This window comes from Sesamum indicum, linkage group LG11 (assembly GCF_026168435.1).
Source record: "Sesamum indicum cultivar Baizhima isolate 11 linkage group LG11, ASM2616843v1, whole genome shotgun sequence".
NCBI lineage: Eukaryota > Viridiplantae > Streptophyta > Magnoliopsida > Lamiales > Pedaliaceae > Sesamum > Sesamum indicum.
The window spans coordinates 7,443,331-7,451,030 of record NC_142667.1 but is presented as its reverse complement, the minus strand read 5'-3'; positions in this window follow the sequence as shown (position 1 = coordinate 7,451,030).

Here is a 7,700-nt window from a genome sequence, read left to right as displayed (position 1 = left end):
CGGCCGTTTAATCACACCATGGCCCGGGCCTTGGTGAGTAGTAACGGGCCGCCTCACTAGCAAGTAAACGGCTAACAGACCAGGATTACGCTGTATATCCCGCCTAATACTCGTTAGTAAACACGCCCTAATTGGATATTTGAAGACTATCACTTAATGTATTTAAGTGTTTGTCATAAACTTTATACATTTATATGGAAGTTACTTATCATTACATTCATATTTATACCTAGTTGGGCATTTATTTTATTTAAATATATATATATATTAAAGTAAATCAATTAATCATGTTTGCTAATTGACTAAAAATAGTCTACCATGCTCAAATTAGAATAATCATGTGGATTTTTCACATTAAAATGGATTAGATGTACATTATTGATTTGATGTGAAAGTCTCAGGAATTTTGGTATAAGTATTTTTATTGTCTCCCTACGTGCAGATTTTAATGGCTAACCATGGCTCCAGGATAATTATTATAATTAAATTAACTCATGAAAGAAAAATTGACGATGAAACAATTAAAAAGCAAAGAAAGATTTCAATTGTAGAGAAGTCACACCATCGGTTTGATTGTACCAGATTTAAGAAGAATCCAACATCAATTTTGTAGCACTTCAATTTTCTATATAGATTTCTATTTGAATCAATGATTGGAGGGTATCCTAAATTATTTTGCTTCCGCACTTCAAGATCTAACATGTATATGATGTAATTACTATGTACATGCTAGATGTAAGACATCAATTATGTAGGAATATATTTTTGTTTATATGGATTTATGTTTTAACCATCTTGTTTCCTATATCATATTTTATGCTTACATTTGGTATCAGAGCATGTTTTATCTTTGCATTGATTTGAGATTGATGTTGATATTTTGGGAATTGAACTTATATGTATAATTCTGCAATTGAAAATATAACGTATTTATTGTGCTTCCAAAATTTGCGATGAGATTTATTGTACATATAATTGTTATAAGTTTTTTAATCAAATTGATTCATGGAGCTTAATGTCTTGTGGTCTGCATTTTCATTAATTTCATTTGCCAACGCCCTGATCATAAGATTTAATTCTAAAAAACTCACCGGTTTAAATGATGCACATGAGCATATTATGGAAATGAGGGAAATTGTTCCTCAGTTAAAGTATTTTGAAGTTGATATATCTAAATATTTTTTTGTGTACTATATTTTGAATACCTTGCCACCTCAATATGCTCCTTACATAATTTCTTACAACACACATAAAGATAAATAATCAATCAATGAACTTATGACCATGTGTGTGTAAGAGGAAGAGAGATTGTCTATGGAGGCTAGGGAAACTGTGTATAGGGATACACAAGGAAAGAATAAGGATCAATTCGAAGGAAAGGGGAAGACAAAAGTACTTTCTCATGGTGAAATTAAGAAGGATTCCAAGTGTTTCGTTTGTAAAAAGAAGGGACAGATAAAGAAGGATTGTCCAGAATTCAAGATTTGACTTGAAAAGAAAGGTAATCAACTTTCTTATGTTTGTTATGAGTCCAATATGGTTGATGTTTGTCATATCACATGATGGATTAATTCTGGTTTGAAAATTCAAGTCACAAACTCCTTGCAGGTTTGGAAAAATCTAAGGAAACTAGTGGAAAGTGAATGCTATATTTATTCATGCAACAAGATGGGTTCACATATAAAGGTTATTGGAACATGTAAACTAATACTTAACACTCTAGATTTTATAGATTTTGATACTTGTGTGGACTGCATTAAAGGCAAGTAGACCAATGTGTCAAAGAAAAGTGCCAAGAGGTGCTCGAACTTATTGGAAATCATACATACGGATCTTCATTATCCAAACTTAGATTAATATGGTTGAAAGTACTTTGTTACTTTTATTGATGACTACTCACATTACATGTGTATCTGTACTTTTTGAACATAAGGCTGAAACATTGAATGCTTTTAAGGTTTACGAGGCAGAAGTAGAGAAATAATGTGATAAACAAATTAAAACTGTGAGGTCAGATAGAGGTTGAGAGTGTTTTGATAGATATATTGAAGGTGGACAAACACCTGGTCCTTTTGCAAAGCTTTTTGGTAGAGCAAGGTATTATTGCACAATACACCATGATCCAGATCAAAATGGTGTAGCCGAAAGAAGAAACTGAATATTATGGGACATGGTGCGGAGCATGATGACTAGCTCCAAACTTCCTAAGTTCTTTTAGACTGAAGTTCTCAAAAAGGTTGTGTACATATTAAATCAAGTTCCAACCAATGTTGTCCCTAAAACACCATTTGAGCTTTTTAAAGATTGGAAATCGAGTTTGAGGTACGTACACATTTGGGATGTCCATCTGTGGTGAGAGTTTATAATCCACAAAAAAAGAAGTTAGACCCAAGGACCATTAGTGGGTATTTCATTGGATATACCAAAAGGACTAAGGGATATAGATTTTATTGTCCATCAAATAGCACTAGAATTATGGGATCAAGGAATGCCAAGTTTCTTGAGGATGATTGATTAGTGGGAGTCATAAACGATTGAGTAAAAAATCTAATTTCAATCATTTAGAATCTCAACCATCCACTTCAAGTAATGGATTTATTGTTGTAGTTCACAACACTCCTACGGTTCAAACACGTGTTGAACAACCAATCTAAACCACTCCACAAGTTGATGATTATGAACCACTAGATCCAATTGTTCTATATATACTTCAAAATATAGAACAACCAGTTGATCGAAAAGCTCCTCCGGAGAATTTTGATGCAACATTAAGTTATCTACTCGGATAAAGAGATCAACAATTTCTAGTGACAATACGGTATATCTATAGGAATCTGAGTTTAATATTGGAGTCGAAAATGACCCTGAAACGTTTTCTCAAGCCATGAAAAGTTGGGAATCCAACTTGTGATATGATGCTCTATAAAAGAGGAGATGAATTCCATGGCATATAATGAAGTTTGGAATCTTGTCGAATTGCATGATCGTTTAAAATTCATAGGGTGTAAGTGGGTCTTTTAAAACAAAGAAAGACTCATTAGGCAACATCAAAACATATAAACAAGACTTGCAGCTAATGAGTTCATTTAAAGAGAAGGAGTCAATTACATGGAAACCTTTTCTCTATATCCAAGAAAGATTCACTCCGCACTATCATGGTGTTTCTTGCCTATTTTGACATGAATTTACATCAAATGGACGTGAAAATAGCATCTCTAAATGGTGACTAGAGGAAAAGGTTAATATGAAGCAACCTGAAGAATTCTCATTTAGTAACAGTGAGCACTTTGTATGTAAACTTATGAAACTTATATGTTCTAAAACAAGCATCACGTCAATATTACTTAAAATTTCATGGTGTTATTTTTTCATTTGGATTTGTAGAGAATATCATAGATCAATCTATATACCAGATGGTTAGTTGGAGCAAAACTTATTTTTCTTGTACATTATGTAGATGATATTTTACTTGCTATCAACGATAAGGGTATACTATGTGAAGTGAAATAATTTCTTTCTAAGAATTTTGAAATGAACGACATCGGTGTGGTATCATATGTTATTGGCATCAAGATTCATAGAGATAGATCACAATGCATTTTGGATTTTCTAAGAAAACCTATATCAATAAGGTCATAAAAAAAATTTGGATGAAAAATTGTTCACCTAGTGTACCTCTCATTGTAAAGGGTGACAAGTTACATTTGAAACGGTGTTCAAGGAATGACCTCGAATGGGAACAGATAAAGGATATCCCATATGCTTTTGCTATTGGAAATCTTATGTATACTCAAGTCTGTACATGGTCTGACATTGCATTTGCCATGCGGATGTTGGGGAAGATATTAGAGTAATTCGGCTTTGGATCACTGGAGGGCTGCAAAGAACGGCATGAGGTATCTTAAAGGACGAAGGACTACATGCTTATGTATAGGCGAACTGAGAATTTGAAAGTTGTTGGGCACTCTGATTCAGACTTTGTTAGTTGTGTTGATTCAAAAAAATCAACTTCTGGTTATATATTTATGATTGCCAATGGAGTTGTATCATGGAGGAGTGCAAAATAGACTTCGATTGCTACTTCCACTATGGAATCTGAGTTCGTATCTTGCCTTAAGGCAACTTCACAGAGTGTGTGTTCAAAGAGTTTCATATCTGGGTTGAGAATAATGGATTCAATCTCTCAACCATTAAGGATATATTATGATAATTTAGTTGTTGTCTTTATGGCTAAAAAAGCAAGATTGGAAGTTGATGTAAACACATTGACATTAGGTATTTAACCATAAGGGAACGTGTTAAAGAACAAAAATTGGTTATTGAACACATTAGCACTGAGTTGATGATAACTGATCCTTTAACTAAAGGCATGGAACTAAAGAATTTTAAGGATCATGCAGTTAGAATGGAAATAAGTCCCATGATGTGATTGTATTATGATACAATTGTTACTTTTAATGAAACTCGTATTCAATTGTTGTGTTTTCTCACTTTAGTGTGTACATTTAAATTTGAGAAAACAATATTATTTTGGGATCCTAAATAAGCATATGGTTTATTTAATTAAGTTGTGTTACCGTGTTGGTGAGAAATATAATGCATTGTAATACATGAAAAATACTACTCATTTATTTCTTTTTGGACCCCTTTGAAATGGAACTTTGATTATTGAATAGGTGGACCAACTGGGAGAATGTTGGACATGGTTCTGACATGTTGTTTTGAAGCTAAAGCAAATATGAGATAAGTCAAGGCCACGACTTATCACATAACAATTCTCTGTCTAGTGCAATTATGATAAACCGTGGACACGACTTATTTCTGTATGAAAGTTTTTTTGATGTGGTCCACTACCTAACTTATGCAACTTCTAGGAACCACCAATTATGTATACATGATATATTTTTTATAGAAAAATATATTTAAAAAATATTGGGGTTTTTATGGAGTTTTCTACAAAAAACATGATTTAAGGCTTAGGTCACCTAAAATCTTGCGATCGTAAAGAAAACACATCATCGGTTTGATTGCACCAGATTTCAAAAGAATCCAACATCAATTTTGCAGCACTTCGGTTTTCTGTATAGATTTCTATTTAGATCAATGGCTAGAGGTAAGTATCCTAAATTATTTTGCTTCTGCACTTAAAGATCTAACATGTATATAATGTAATTACTATGTATATGTTGGATGAATATATTATTGTTTAGATGGAATTATGTTTTGACCATCATTTTTCCTACATCATATGTTTATACTTTTTTGCTAATATTTGTGGCATTATAGGTATTTTCACATAAAAAGAAGAGTTTTTCAAGAAAAGAGCTCAAGTGAAAAAAAAAAAAGTGAAGAAATTCAGTGGTTCACATTCAAGATATTGCGTGCTAACGGGTTATCAAAGATCGTCTCAGCAGAAGCATATCCAGGTAAACTCGTACCCACGGGTGATAAAAAATTCGGTTGCCAAAAGCATAATCAGTTTAACCCGTGACTACGGGTTATCTAATATGCAATGGGGTGAAAAATGAGGATTTTCCAACGTATTCTCTGTTGTTAATTTTATGTGGCTCCACATTTTTTTTTCTTTTATTTATTCTTAGAGTTTTGGTTGAAAAAGGCTTAGGAAGGAAAAAGGAAAGAAATTGGTTACATGGATTCGTTTTCTCTCCTACCATGATTAGGAACTACTACAAAAGAGAGAAGTCAAAGGAAGCATGGGATTTGTCGAATTTTTTAAGGTAAAAGCACGGAAAGCACGTTCAGGATTTGACCAATTTTTGAGGAGAAAAACATGAAATACGCGTTCGGGCAAGGGAAAAAAACAAGAAGACACATGAAGCAGTCAATCCGACAATAGAGTGACAGCCGTTCAAGCCCAATTTTCTAGTCTATGAACATCTCTTAATTTTCCTTATTTGTTTTAGATTTAGTTATTATGAACTAATTTACTTTTTTCTAAAACTTTTCGATCTTGAATACTTTTTTGAGATTAATCTACAACTTTATTTTTATATTCCATGAATTATTATGCTTATTATTATAATTTAAGAGTTTGATCGTCTTTTCGATTAAATTAATTATGCTGATGAGCTAGAAGGGAATTCTGCATAGTGAATAGGGTAATTCATTATGTGAATTAGTGATATAAAGGCATACATAGGAATGATTCATCTGGTTACATAAATTTCACAGATCTTATTATCATGAGCTATAGAAAGAAGGAATCCACTAATATTTTGGTAATAATAGATTTGGTATAACTTGGAAGAGTATATCATATTAATTTAGGAAAACCTCAACTTAGGAAAATCTTTACTGGTTAGATTAATACGTTAACGTTACATTCATCAGATCAATTAGGTGGACCTATAGCCTTAGTATCTCATCCATTCTTAAATACTGCTTGTAAAGGTAGAGTAGCTCCCTCCACCTTCATCCACCACCTCCGACTGTTCTTCATCGGTTTCAACTATAGACGCATTTATCACACTCATTGACCTTGAAGTTATTTGACTAAATTGTTTTGTTAAATTTTTAATGTCATTGTTTAGAGGCTTGTTTAATCCCGACACGACTTGATCAGTCTACTAACCTTTTTTTTTTGGGCAGGACAGCAAACCCTTTAGGTTATTCTGTGTAAATCTTGTAATCTAACTCATCATTTAAAAATTATGACTTAACGTCAATTTTCTTTCTCTTTTCTGTAAAAATCCCCAAAGAACTTCTGCAGTCTTAGTTGAGGTATATACATTGTATAACACATCACTCAAGTCGTGAGGATGTAGTTTTTCCATAGAAATTCTCCATGTCCCCATATATTAAATGCAATCCTCTTTCGAGAATAAATTTCCCCCTAAAAAATAATGGGGTTTTTCTCATGTGAGAGCTTAGCTAGGTTCAACGTAGTGGAGTAAAATAACATCTTTTTATGGCATCTCTTAAAGTCATTGCTAGAGAATTTCTCCGACCTTCCCTTTTGGTAGCAATAGGGTGTGCAACATGTGTTTAGACAACTATAGTTATCGGATTAGTCGCAGAAACATATTTAGTACCCATAATGCACAACAATAAATGATTGTCTTAAACTTGTGAAAAATTGAAGGATATGCGGTAGTTATGTATTAGGAAGTCAAGAAAGATTTAGACCCTATATCTTTAAGATAATTATTGCTCCACTCTAGTGCTAATTGTGATGGCAATTTATTTTCAAACTTACAATTTCAAAGTAGCAGCACTACAAATTTTGAAAAATGACAAAACAAAAAATACTTGGAAATGCTCTAAAATACTTTCCAAGTTGAGTAAATGAAATGAAATGAAATGGGAGTGACTATTTATAGAAGTTGGAAATGTATCATTGAATAGACATGTCTAATCGAAAAAGATGCTTGGAAAAGGTTATGACATTTCTCGGAATAAAAGAATCATTTCACCCAAAGGACATACGATTTCACCATAATAGACATATCATTTCAATAAAATAAAATACTACATCAATGCTAGCCACCTATTTGGTTAATCACACATGGTTGGATGATAACTGGTGCCTATCAACCATCATCCATTTGTCACGAGTTTTTTATATCGTACATCATAACCAATTACTTGTTATAATTTATTCTAATAAAAACAAACTTATTGATTAAATTTACTTTTTCAATTTATCATCCACGTCCTCCAACATATTTCTCACAAACAAA